The following is a 14932-nucleotide window of genomic DNA, read 5'->3' on the forward strand; positions in this document are numbered from 1 at the left end:
GGGAAAAGGGGGGAAAGAAAAAAAAGATAGGGGTGCTTTCAAGAAAAGACGGAAAGTGTTTTGTGTCCTAGCATTTGAGGCTTGGATGCTACACTTTTTCTCTCTTCATGGCAGGGTGTATGAAGACTACTTGGTGGCTTGAAAAATGGGCAGAGAGATTCTAAGCAATCCTATATAGGATGTTCATCACCTGAAGGGAACGCTGGCTGCAGCAGGGTGGGGTGAGGAGGGGACGGTGGTCGTATTGGTCATGTTGTTTTGTGTAATTGGGGGGGGGGGCTATAGAAGTTCTCAAAGCAAAACAAGCTGTACATGTGTGTATGCGTGTTCCTATGTGTAATTAAAATTCTGCCTGAGTCAATGATCAGTGCAGATGCATCTGATTTCACTGAACAAAGAAGCAATACAAGTGGTTGCTGTAGCGCAACCCTATATCATCATCAACAGAGCACTATGTGTGCTTCTATCAGGCTGAGGTGTAATGATGGCTGATCTTGTCTTTTGTGTTGTTTGGGAGGTGTTATGCCTTAATAGACTTCCAAGCCAGGATAGTCAGCTTGCAAACAGAAGCCATTTATATTTTGCCAGAATTGATCGCTAGGAATCCTAAGCCAGTGCCCAACAGCTGCGGGTGGGGGGGGCAGGTTTGGGGGGGAGCAATCCCTTGCTTGAGATTGGAAATCTTATGGTTGTTGCTGTTTCATAGGAAGCCTTTTTTCTTCTTTTTTGTTTTGTTGCTTTTTTTATTCTTCCCTTCTGGGATTTAAGAGAGTCCTCAAGGGGCAATGTTTTTCCTGGGCAACAAGAAGACCGCTTAGATTGATACAACAGTTTACACGCCGATCCATATTAAACTGGAAGGCATTACATAAGGTTTTATAGCCAAAACATAAAATGTACAGATTATAACATAAAATAGTGCATGCGTCAGTGCAGACGTATGGCCAGTGATGTGCAATAACCACCACAGGAGGATGGCTAAGATTGTACATATACCTTTTCAGATTAATCCTTGTTCTCGTCTGTTGCTGGGATTCTCTTCAGGCGTTACCTGCAAAGAGAGGCATATCTATATGTTCAATCTAGTGATAACAATTCAGTATAATTTGAAGGGATGTGTGTTTAAAAATGAAATGATCTCTCCATTCCTTTCCTGAAGAAGAAGAAGAAGAAAAAAACAAGGAGTGAGTCGGAGCGAGATGCTTAATATCCATTAATGCCTCTTGAGATTAGTTTTGAAAAGTTGATTTTCGTTTTGTTTTGCAAACTGCCATTCCTTCATTCTGCAGATATTTCTGTGCAATGTATATTTTCTCACACTGCCACGTTGTTGACAAGGGTCTTTCTTCATGCCCCCTTGGCTTTACAAATATGCTCAGAACTTTTTCTAAAAACTCTTGACAGTTTCTCGTTCACATGACCTTAGCACATGGATGCAAAGGCTGAAATTGTTTTGCTTTGTTTTTAAGTTAAAACTAATGTATTTATAAGTGCTGACTGTGTTGAAAATGGCCGAGCTACTGCTGGGTAGTGCAGCCCAGTGGGTTGAAATGCCTAGCCATTCAAGAGCCACACCATATACAGTTCAGCGCTCTCTCTCTCGCACACACACAAACACACTGGATGGCTTGAAGCTTACCCATCTTTTTTAAGATTAATTTTTCTGCTTGAAGTATAGAGGAAATAATGGGCCAGCAACCATCATGATTGTTGGATCTATGAATGGCTGGCAGTTGGTGTAGAGTGCTTGAAACCTAACATGTGCTAAATAAAGATGTCAGTTGATGATTTGATCATACTATGATACAGAAGATGGATACGATATGTTCCAAGTGCACAGCTGTTGTCTATTGATTATGCACAAAGTAGACCCATTCCTCATGACTTGAGTTTTTGCTAATGGGATATCCTCCCCCCAACTCCAAGGCGGGATGCACCATTTTTTGGGTAATTTTAATCCTATTAACACTTGAACAGCTGTTGCATTTGTCTTGCAGAGTGTGAGTTGCGTAAGTGTCATGGGCACTATGGATATTGCCTATTAAGTGAGCGATGATGTGACACAATCCCTGCTGCTTTGTCAAGACCACACTATGGAATGAAATGCATTATTAATGCTGGAAATATATGCACCATATATATAGATATGGTTGAAAACTGGGACAGGAAGAGTTTGTGCCCTTCACTGTTACTAGGATACAAAAATTCTTCACACACACATACGCACACATTAGACAATGAGAATAAGGCAACATATATTAGTTTCAGCTACCCTGTTTGGGAATACCAAACTGTAATATGTGTAAAAGTGCTTGCCCCACATATATATATTTCCAGAAAGACACACACAGATGCACATAGGGTAAACACTTGTACACACATACAGCCTGGCATTCCCAAGGAAGGCAGCAGAAACTAGTCCATGTTGCCTAATGTCACTCTCCTTCCAGTGCTTCACAAGCAGATCTTGCTCAGCCATCCCCTTCAGTGTGCTGAGAGTTGTGGACATAGGGTTCAGAAAGTTTCCTGAGGGTGAAGCAGACTCTTGGTCCAATGAGCACAGGTATTTCTTACTGGCCCCAATAGCTCTGCAAAACTTAAGGCAGGGTTCTTGCCTTGGCCTCTTTGGAGATCCCTGGCACTTCCCAATTCAAGCACTAACCAAAATAAATCCAGAGTTTCTTCTGAATATAGATTGGGTCTGTTCAGGATGGTACAGCAAGCACTGTGCTGTTGTCTATCAAAAAAGGCCAAACAGCATTCAGTGTAATGTTGAAAACAGGAATGACTTTACCATTAAGCAAAGCCAAGCAGCAGAAGCTGGGGAGCAGGGAGCAAGTCAAGCTCTGTGTGCCCGGCAGCCTGTTTCGTGATGCTTATGCTACCCTGCTGCCCTCCGGTGCAATGGAGGAAGGGGTCCCATCACCAGGATTGACATAAGATTCAACAGCCAATTTTGCTTGGCTTTTCTGCACGGAAAAAGTCTTAGGCTAGGCCTGCTGAAATAATTCCCTTTGAAAGTGAACAAGTACCAGGCAGAAACTTAAGTGCTGCTGTTGAGGTGGGGGGGGGGGGAGGGTTGGAAGAACAGGCCTGGAATGATTCATCATGATGCAGAAGAATGTGTGGCCTCAGATTAAGTGAGCACACAGTTTTCAATTCAGTGAAAGCCAGTGTCCCTTGACAGTAAGGTGGTGATCTGTGGGAGTTTGGTGGAGGAAACTTACGGAAGAGAGTAATTGTGGGGAATTTGTTCTTTTAAAAGTACAGATCTATTGATGTGTCTTGCCCAGAATACACCCGAGCTGAGAAAGAAGCTGTGAGAACATTTCTAGTTAATAGGAATCCCAGGTCCGATACGCCTCTTTATGCTTTTCACAAACATGTGAAAAGCATAAGAGGCGTATTGGATCTGCCCTCTTGTCTGTATGAGGTAGATCTGTAATGAAAAAGTCTCCATTGTTGGTATGATGAGTGCATTGCACAGGGGAGCACCTCAGAGCGCAACAGGACCCGTATGGGGAACTTTAACAGCAAGGGGAGGCTTCACAAAACGCATGCCCAACAATTTCATTGTCAGACCCATATTACACTCAAAAGTCATGAGGATTTTTAAGAAGGTGAAATGGTAGCCTGGACCTTTGCTTTCCTCATCATTTCTGGATGTATCCCAGCTTTATCTGGAGAGAAGGAAGTTTGTAGTAATTGAAGCAAATTGAAGTGATCTTAAATGTTCATAAGTCATTTGAGGTTTCTAAAGAGCCATTCGACATGCCGGACCTTAGCAGGGTTGCTGACATCTGTGGGAAAGTTGACGTTACTGCATGAGATTCAGAAGGAGGAGTGAAAAATTCATGAAAGAAATACCAGTAATTTAAGATATGCCAGTGTCATGGTATTATTAGCAGAAAATTCAGTGACTTTAAATAACTGTTGATGAAAGTGAGAGGAAAGTTGAACCTTAAGGAGACAAAAATCATGACTGCAGAAGAATTACTGTACTTAATTTTAAATTTAATATTAACAATTAAGCAATTAGAATTGTTTAAGATCAGCTACACCTTGGTTCAATCATCAATCAAAGTGGAGACTGCAGTGTGGAAATCAAAAGACTGAGATGTGGAAGGCGAGCTTTGAAGGTACTAGAAAAGATTCTGGAATATGTTGATAAAGACCATGGCCCAGAATCTTTGTTATTTCCATTTATTTTGTGTGAATGTCGAAGGTGAATTGTGAAGCCAACAAGAAAGACCAATTGCCAGAAAGGCCAATAAATGGGTTCTAGATGCAATGAAGCCTGAACCTTATTAGAAGTGAAATGATTAAATTAAGGCCATCATATTTTAAACATACCATAACAAGACAAGACTTACTGTAAGAAACAATAATGCTTGGAAAAGTGGAAGATCGTAGAAGAAGAGGAAGATCAAACATGAGATGGACTGACTGTATAAAAGGAGCCCTGGCTTTACTTAGCATGGTTGTTAATGATATGGGCCTTTTGGAGGCTCTATTTATACGGTTCCCATAGATTGGAAATGATTTAATTATATAGAACAACAACTAAGAGGCTACTCCAGGTATGTAGTGAGGATGCAATAGTACTTTTTATTGGAAGAGAAACTAATGTATGTTAAGAGAGGTGGTTACTTTAATAATTTAACCGTGTTGGGAATGTGATTTTAAAAGACCCATCTTAACTGTGTCCTGTCCTGTGGTCTCAATATTTCACTTTTGTATGTGTGATTAGCTGAAAAGTGTACCCTATATGTAAAATGGGTACATCTTTCTACCTTCCTTTCTAAAGATGGGCTTGTAAATAACATTGCCATTGGTGGCGAATTTTTAACTCCCTAATTATGTGCTTCATGTTCTGTGTTTTAGTGCTTAATGGCTGAAATCTTGTTGTTTAGTAGTGTAGTAAGTCACACTAAAATAGGCCCATTGGATGAGTGGAGATTTGGTGAGTTTACTCCTCCGTTCCACTGATTCAAATGGCATAGTAAGTCACAACTAGAGTTAAGTCTTTTGGATAACTGGAATTTACAGAGGACTCGACCCACCAAATCCCCACTCATAGTTTGACCTACTACACCAAGCAACAGGATTTCAGCCAATTTCTGGTTTGTAGGCAAGAGCATACACTTGAGTTCTTAGCTCTATGTGTTTTTAATTCTTTTTTTCCTCCTTTTGGTCCTATGTAGAGATGGGGATATTGGTATACGAATATGCATATCCCTCCCCAGGGGCAGATAATGAGGGCCCAGCCCCCTGGGGCCAGACTGACCACTCACGGTTCTGCCGCTGCCGTGTGCTCCGCGCTCCCTTCCTATCGCTCCGGAGCTCGTGGTGGATTAGCCACTCCTGGCAGAAGGCAGGATGATGAGCCTCTCTGCCAGGACGAAGAGTGGCTAATCCATTGCGAGCAGTGGAGAGATAGGAAGGGACCACGGAGCTCGTGGCAGTGGCAGAATCGTGAGTGGTCAGTCTGGCCCAAGGGGGCTGGACTCTCGTTATCTGCACCTGTGGGGGGATATCCGTACGTGAATACGAATGCCCCCCTCTCTAGGCCTCTTGTCTTGGTGTACTAGTCTGAATTCACAGACTGTGGCCTTATATAATCTATGGATGAGGGCTGCCAAATATAATTCTGCTGCTGTCATCTACTGCCACTGTTATTTTTTACACAACGACCAAGCCAATCTTTTGTTTCAAGGCTGAAAGGTAAAAACTCAATATTCCCTACATTAACACATGTGATTCTTCTGCTATCTTCTTTCACCTTTATATTTATATTCTGTTTTTCTCTCCCTCTTGAGTTTTAAGTGAATCCCCTACCTTTGGCCCCCACCCCACCCCTCCTCCCTCTTCTTTCTCTCCCCCTTCATCTTTGCCCAGGCCTGGTGTCTGTTTTCTGTCTCCTGAGGAATGTTTACAACAGAACCCTAAAACAACATAAGCCATAAATTACTGCATGGTAACATGCATCCAAGAGCCAATAAATACTTAGTATGAAAATGATATTTCCATATGTCTGACGAAGTGGACGTGTCCATGAAAGCTCACATTAAAATATAATAGTTAATCTTTAAGGTGCCACATGTTTTTGTCTTGTTTTGTTTCTTTGGGTTTTTCCATTAGAATGTTATCCCTGTTGACTTGCAACATGATGGTTATTCTGCCTTGCTTTCCTAGTTCAGCACAAATAATAATAGTAGTTCAGACAACAAGAGCTTTTCCTACACCTGTGCTCTCTGCTTTCTCTGCAACAGAGTATAACTGGATATTCTGCGAAGCTTGGAAACCCATAACTGAATTCTTTGAGGTTTGCTTTTTTTGAACTGACTTTCTGGTACAAGCAAGTAATCTGGCAACACTCAAATGACTCTACACATTCCAGATTATTTTCTGAATTCCAAACATATCTTGGATGGACTAAGCTGAAATTCAAAAGAGACCAGGGTGTTTGAGGTTTAAACTGAGCACTTCCAGCTTCCAGCCTGCTGATATAGCCTGCATGAACTCTGAGTTCTGGCTGAGGAGGGAATGAGAATACTATACAAAATTAGTCCTACTGTGTCTCCTGTGAGTAGAGCCAGCCTGTGTAGCCATGGGCAAGCTTCACGGTCCCAGGGGTGTCCCCCCAGAAGAAGGGAAGGGTAAACCAATTATGTTTATTCTCTATCTGGGATACCCTGAAAAGGGTAATCTTCAGTCAGAATTGATTGATGGTACATGATTATTTTATTAATTTGGAAGGCAGAATGAAGGCCTGATATGAATAGAAGAATAGAATTCCCCCCCATCCAGCCGGGTTTTTTCCAAATGTTTAGGACAACATCCACCCTTGTAGCCCCAGATAACCTGTGCAATGGCAGCAAAGGTAGGAGTTGTAGAGCAAAACATGTGGAAGCCCCCCCCCCCGAGATGTAGAAAACTGCACTTTTGCTTTGCATCATCTGTGGAATGCCTTCTGTTTCCTGATCAGGATGACTAAAAATAAATGATTTTTAAAAATCTGTTTGATTTAAATTATCATGATTTAAATTTTAAAAAAAATGATTTTTAATTTAAATTGTAAAAACAAACAAACAATTTTTAAAAAATCAGTTTGATTTAAATCAAATCCACCCTGTTCTTAATGCTCTGGGTCTAGAGGCTGGAGCTGTGGAGTTTCAGACACTCTGTTCTACATTCAAGGCAAATGCTGGAGACATTCTCTTAAGTAAGTTCCTTCCCGTCAAGAAACAAACATGTGTATCAGCAGTGTTGTTGATTGATGAATTCTGACTTCTTCGGCAGCAAAAAGCAAGTGCCCTGGGTTCCGACATCACAATGTCCTTGTTATACAGACTGACATGAATGGAAGATTTAAAAAAAGGCTAACTACATCAGCATACTTGTTTCTTCACAGTAAGTCAGGACAAGTCAGAAATCCTGGCTTGTCATTACTGTATATGCAGAGATGCAGCTGTTATATTTGAAACCAGTGGTTTATCATCCTGACTTTCTGATTTGCTCTGGTTAAACTAGCCAACATTCCTGACAAGACATAATGGAAAACTCAGATTAGTTTCAAAGTGGGATGCTTCTCGTCTCCTCTTCTTTGGACTCACTAGAAGTATGAAAACCATTTGCCTACTACAGTACTTGAAAATAGGTGCTGGGCCAGGAGTTAATCTGCAGTTCAGAGCAGAAGAGCAAACTGGTGTCCTGAGCATGCTGCTATTCTTAAACTGTCCCAGTCTCGGGGGCAGATATGACATTTCAGTATGTTTGACGTTTGCAGCCCAGAGTATCGAACTGGTATTTTGACATGAATTTAGCAACGCACGTATCAAATTTCATTCTGTTCTCTCTACAGTTAACCTGTTATAGCCCAACGGAATGCTGCTGAATGGACTAATTAAATTTACGGCTCTAGTCCTGCCAATGGTTCTTCCCAAAGGGATCTCTTCCCATTTATGTCCATTATCTCTAGCCACTGAACACGCTGGAGAAGGCTCATGCAGTGACTCCAACCATAGACTTAGTCCTAAATATACACAGACACACATAATGAAATCTTAACAAAGCAAAACTACTTGGGGAGGAGAAGGGATATTCGCATAATAAAGTACAGGGTGATGTTTGTGTACCAGTTCTCTGCACCAGAGTGGCTTCAAAACTCTTTCCATAATTCTCCTCCCCTCGTGAAGTTCTCTTCACATTAGCGGTTCATTCTATGCAAATACTGTCGTGCCCTTTAAACGTGATTGTGTACATATTTCCTTCCCCTTTTGCAGGCTCTCCACTGCATGCCTGATATTGCAGTAATTGGAAAAAGAGGGCATGTGAAGTGGTTGCAGGCCTGAATGTGAAAAGGAGCCAACTAAAGGGGAAAAAACTGCATCTGTGGCTTACACACATGGGGTTTTTTTGCCCGTTGAGTTTTGCCCCTGTGTCTGAGGAAGTGGATTGTCATCTATAGAGGCTCATACTGACATATATCTGTTAGTTTTTGAAATGCTGCAATTCTTCTGTTTTTATTTTAGCTGTAAAACAAAATAGAAACAGTTAACAGAGAATCTCGGAGACCCACTGTTGTTGTTGTTGTTTTGGTACCTGTACAGTACCTATAGGCTATTGATAGAAGATAGCAGGGATGGGGACGCGAGTTACAAGACTTGTGGCCAAATCAGATATATGTATGTAGCACTGGTGACTCAACTCAGGACTCAGAGCCAGCCCTCCGTCCCTTTTTTCTTGTTTTTAATGGACTTAGACTTGGGACTTGGTACCAAGGACTCAGACTTGGGTTTTGGAACCAAAGACTTGCCAACGTTCCTGGAAGACCGTTTTCAGTCTTGACCTTTTCTGAAATCTAATTGCCCCATGTACTCAGAGCCATCTGGGAGCAGATGTCCATGTGCTCTATCACTATGAAAATAATTCATTTCTAGCAAACTGTTGAATACGGCTGGTTTATAAATTATACATGTAACCCTTCAGGATGTTTTCCTTCATCTCTCCAATAGTGCAAATGAGACTAGGGATAAGACTCAGAGCAGTTGTAAATAAATTTGCATTTTATGGTGGAAGATGATCCTGTACATATTCATCAAGTGTACAGATTAGATGGATCTGAACACTGATGGCATTTTTGCAGGTACAAAATGCAGGGTTGCACACATCCCTTTGAAACAGAGTCACAGAGTCTTGGCTATGTCTGCCCTTGGGCTGAGAACCTTGTGGCCATTCTGACGTTGTTTGACTGCAATTCCCATCAGCCCCTATGCAATATAGCCTGAGGCAGGATGGGACTTGTATGTCTACAGATACCTAGGGGCTATAAGTTGTTCGCTCTTGCTCTGTTCTCTCTGAGACCAAGGGAAAAATGTGAATGTTTTAAATGCATATAATGCACAGGTAAAATATATGAAAGTGTAGTTAATATAGTTCAAGCACAGGTATTCTCGGTATAAGATAAGGGCACAGACTTTCTCCACAAGCACTAACTGTATTTGTGTACTCGACTATTGCACTCATTCTTTTTTAAGATTCAGAAGTGCTAATTTTAATATGGCACCTATGTTTGTGAAATGACTTTCCTCACTTCTCCTCATAAGGTGCAGCATTACATTTTGCCAACTCGTGCAAGTGTTTTTATCATTGTTCTTAAGCGAGCTCTTTTCGCAACAGGAAGATGCTGCCTTTTAGAATAACAGTCTGCTTCCCCTGCACCCCATGCAGGCACTGCAGATAGCAACATCTTTTTTTCTCAACTTGCAAAAGTTTTCAGATACTGTATTGTCTAGGTCGGGAGAGGGGTACAGGTAGGTAGAGAAAGAGATGCATATAATGGGAGTTGGAATGGTGATAAGTTGACAAAGAAGACTTCCATGGGCCCTGGGCATTTGTGCCCAATAAATCCCTTGTCCTCAAACTGTATCTGTAGCTCTTGCCCATGACTGCATCATCACAGGAAGCAAGAGGGGAAAGACACCGGAGAAATTTCTCACAGAAAAAGAGTGATTTTAGCACAAGCCCTGTCGCCATGCTTGGCAGCCATCTGGCAAATTTCCCTGGAATTCAGGTTAGGGCCACAGATCTCACAGACCTTAGGCAGTGATATATACTCCCATCTGTACTAGCTTTTCTGAGTAATGCTGCATTTCTGAAGACATATTGTTGTTGTTGTTTAGTCGTTAAGTCGTGTCCGACTCTTCGTGACTCCATGGACCAGAGCACACCAGGCCCTCCTGTCTTCCACTGCCTCCCGGAGTTGGGTCAAATTCATGTTGGCCGCTTTGATGACACTGTCCAACCACCACATCCTATGTCGTCCCCTTCTTCTCTTGCCCTCACACTTTCCCAACATCAGGGTCTTTTCCAGGGAGTCTTCTCTTCTCATGAGATGGCCAAAGTACTGGAGCCTCAGCTTCAGGATCTGTCCTTCCAGGGAGCACTCAGGGTTGATTTCCTTTAGAATTGATAGGTTTGTTCTCCTTGCAGTCTCAAGAGTCTGCTCCAGACATATACTTTGCATTTATTCTATCGCCTTATCTGCATGACTGCTGCTAATTCATTTGGATCAGTGCAAAGGACAATATGAGGGCAAAATTAGATGGCAAGCTGGTGACTACTATTTAAAGAGCAATAGATCGCCATGACGTGATTTTACAAAAATCTGGTTGGTTACCATAAACTTGCCTCTGCTAACAAACAGCCCCAAGTCATGGTTTAGGTTCATGATTTGTTGCTGGCTTATGAATTTTGACTTGTTCAAACTATAGTTTGTGGTATCTGAAGAACCCACAAGTGAGCTTTGTCTATTGCTTGTTTCCTCAGCTGCCCACCCTGAAAAGAGGAGCGGATGAAAAGGATGGGGGGGAGGGGGGAAGAGAAACCATGGTTATATTAGTTATTTGCTGTGCAATTAGTGATGCACAAAAAAGCATTCTGCTATGCAAATAAGCAAATATTAAGGGGAAAAAACATGCACGGAACCCACCACCATGATTAACACAAAAACATGGCTTATTATGACGGCCAGCTTCCTTTAATCATTGTTTTGTACTGTAGCATTAAACCAGAAGTGACAGCTGCCCCAAGACATTTTGCTATTTAAGGCAATGGACAAGACAGCACCTCCTCTGTTTTACACAGAGATACTCTGTGTGGAGTTCAACTGAACTCTACTGCAGTACTGGTGAGGGATTTCCACACCACCTCTGAGTGCCATTGGTTAGGACAGGCGTACACAGCTCTGTTCAGCAGATGGAATATCTGGGGGACTGCAAACTGAAAGCCACGAACTGCTGTAGCTACTTCTTGCTCATTCTCCATCCCACCAACATACAGTATACTGTCTGATGCAATTCTTTCAGTCTGCCTAGTAGTAGGGTTGGCACTGCCAGAAATAAGCAAATAATGAAGGATTCCTGCACTCTGCTGAGTAGACTGCACTATTTAATTGATACTCACCAGCCGGTGATACTTTGCTTCCCCTTGCATAGTGAGAGAACAGAGCAGGGGCCGCAGACGCCTTGTGGAACAACACAATGAATTAGCACATTATGGCCAACCAAAACTCACATAAAAGAAGGCGAACCTTAACATCACGGGAAAATAGTTTAACTGTGAAGTCACTCCAATAAACATTGTGCACTTGGTGTATTTTGACTGGAGATTTCAAGAGGTAGCATCTGCTTCCCATTCTGTGAGATGCATCTGTCCTCAAGAAAACCGCTAAAATTATTAATCCCTATACGTATTTGAACTCTGTACATAAAGGAGAATTTAACAAATCTGGGATCCTATTCAAGAATAATTCCTGTCCCCTAATCCTGTTCTGTGCAGATCAACTCATGGGTTTGCTTTGAAAAGTGTTTTTACTACTACAGAACATTACATTGGAAACAGTTGTCTATAACATGCATTTTTTTTAACAATCCTGTAATATTTCTGTGCATCATCAAAAAGCTGTTTGCCCTTTGGCCAGGCTGGCTGAGAGCCCGCTAGTTTGTCACAAATCCTTTTTCTTTTTACTTTCTACTGTATGTTCCATTACCAAACTTATTTGCTTGGGTTGCTGGATTTGTTTGTCCTAAAGTTTGCTCTTTTGTTGGTTTGCTGAAATTTGGTGTGATGCCCTTTAAGAATCCTTTTTTTTTGGGGGGGGGGCAAATAATGCTACCAAAGAATTCCGATCTTATTACTCAATTAAATTGTCAGCTGTACTGTATTGTGTAACTATGCAGATCACTTTAATTTTTATACTATTTTTTAACTGTCTGGCAAAAACAAAACAATAATAAATAAAGGCTAAACGTTGTGGCACATTAAAGACTAACTGTTGTATTTTAATGTGAGCTATTGTGGACAAGTCCACTTCTTTTTCTTCTTTTTGCACTGTTTAGTTGGCTGCTGTCAGTATTGTTGGCCAAGCCTATTTTTACAAACGTTACCGCTTGAGGCAGAAGGATACAGATATAAATGACATTTCAGTAAGAACAATGTGAGATCAAAATTAAGTGGCCTTTTGAATAGATCAAGGGTAAGCATAGCTGCCAGTTACATAGTTGCTGTTTGAAGGCCTCTGGAGAAAGAGGAAAGGGTCAAAAACCAAATAAATTAATTCCGGTTAGATTTTCTTTGCATTTATTCAAAATAAACCAGGATTGTAATCCTAGACATACTCAGTTGTGTAATGTTTCCCACTGCATTCAGTAGAAGTACTAAAAATACATTCTTAAGATTATGGAGTAAGTCTGAAGCTATGATCCTATTGCACATTTACTTGAGAGTAATTCTCACCGAATTCAGTGATAACTGAGTAAACATGTGTACAATTCTGGGTTTAAACATAATGGGATGCTTTTGTTTCCCTGTTCATTCTGTTTGGTTTTAATCAGGGGTGAACAAATTGCACTGCTCCAAATATGTATATTTTTAATTACTACCATGCAGACCTCATTCCCATCAACCCTGGCCAGCTTAACCAGGGGGGAGAAATTCTCGAAGTTGCAGTTCAGCAACATCTGTAAAACTTCACTTTGCCCACCATGATGTAGATACTTTGTTTGCAGCAAAATTTGAACAGAATGCCCTGGCACTCTGCTTGTGAATGTCAAGCCAAATCCACAGCAGTTTTGCAAGTCAAATACAGTGGTGCCTCACTTAGTGATGTTAATCTGTTCTGGAAAAAACATCGCTAAGTGATTTAATCGCTAAAAAGCGCATAGGAACGTATTAAAACACGTTTAATATGTTCCTATGGGCTAAAAACTTACCTTAAAGCGAAATTCCTCCATAGCGGCGGCCATTTTGGGTGCCTCTAAAGCGAGGCAAAACAGCGGTGGCCATTTTGTTTTTGCGGCGGCCATTTTGGAACCACCGATCAGCTGTTTAAAAAAGTTCACTTTGCCATGATTGCTTCCCCGCAATCATCGCAAAGCGAATTTTAGCCATAGGGGACATCGCTAAGCGATCGCTCCAGCGATGGCCAAAAGTCCATCGCAAAGCGATTTCAGCGCTCAACAGAGTGATCGCTAAGCGAGGCACCACTGTATTTGAGTACAGCTAGTCACTCTAAATGTTTAGCACTGCGAGAATCCTATTAACCTGCCCAGCCTCAAACAACCTCAGTTTCCTTCAGTGCAGCCATAAAGAAATCAGATGCCTTTGGGGTTTTTTTTTTAAAGCTGAGGTTGAAGGAGGAATTTGAGCTTTTCTTTCTAAGCAATCTCAGCTATTTTTACTTGAAACAAACCAAGTTCATAAATGATAGTTTGAAGTCTGCTTGTTTCCATTAACAACAGTTAAGATTAGTATCCTTCTGTTTGAGTTCAAATGGCAAGAAAAGCTGCTGCCTACTGCTTATGAATTTGCTGGCAAATGGAGACGGGGTGGGGAAGTACATGCAAAAGAGAGGAACGAATTTGGTCATGTAATGTTAAATGTTGCTTTACTGGCCTAAAGATCTGTTCATGCACAATATTCTCAGTATGTCAAACCAAATTTGGAAAATTTGGATTGTGTTACAGGCTTACGAACTCTCTTAAGCACTTGTATTCAATTACTGTAGTTGCTTTTTGTTTTGCAAAAGCTAGAATGTAAAGTGTTGATTTTAGAAAGTAATTGTTATGTAACACTCCAAAGTAACCCGTTTCTGTTACTGTTGCAGAACTTTCTTAGTAATTTGCTCCTGTGTTTGTTTCACTACTTCTTTATATGGGAGGGGGGGAAAGTCCAAAAAAGTTTGAAAATTGCTAAATCTGGGGGGCACCAAATCTGACACCAAATCTCAGAAGGCTTCACAAAAGTATCCCCCCCCCGAGCAAGGAGAGACAGTAAATATTACTCATTAAATGAAAATAAGATTGCTGGTTGTTACTGTTTTTGAAAAAAAGGCTGTTGTGTTCTCATTAATCAAAAATTAATGTGTTACAGATTAAATCGTAGCACATTACTTCTAAGCTTTGGGGCAAATTATAGTGTTCTATTTTATTCAAGCAGTTAAAAGTAAGTAATTGAATCTGATTATGTCTGAGAGGAGGGAGCACTCAGTTGTACAAACGAACCATATTTTATTACAAGTGAACTAGTTCAGTGCTTACTTTCACTAATCCTTCTATTTTAAAGGGACAACCATTTGATTTGCAAATTTCTTGGAAAAACAAGGAATCACTCTTATTTCAAAGAATCTACAGTACCCTACTTCATTTTTACAGGAGCAAGGAGCACCCTGCCTTCCAGATGTGGTTGAGTAGCAGTGACCATTACTTGTAGCTGGTGTGGCCCATCTGTAGGCCCACACAGTTTTCCCTCTTCAATATAACAAATTCTGCCTGGTCTGCCACATCACCCCATCTACCATTTCATGTCTCCAATCTAAATTGCCTTTCTTTACCGCAGGAGTGGGCAATTGTCACCCTCCAGATGTTTTTTG

At 41.2% G+C, this 14932-nt stretch overlaps 1 protein-coding gene across 6 annotated transcripts in view; it reads left to right on the top strand.

Annotated features, from left to right (window-relative positions):
- The window catches only part of CACNB4 (calcium voltage-gated channel auxiliary subunit beta 4), a 222144-nt gene that overhangs the window by 93813 nt on the left and 113399 nt on the right, over window positions 1-14932 (top strand). The window lies entirely within an intron of this gene.

This window comes from Pogona vitticeps, chromosome 1, assembly GCF_051106095.1.
Source record: "Pogona vitticeps strain Pit_001003342236 chromosome 1, PviZW2.1, whole genome shotgun sequence".
NCBI classification, from domain to species: Eukaryota; Metazoa; Chordata; class Lepidosauria; order Squamata; family Agamidae; genus Pogona; species Pogona vitticeps.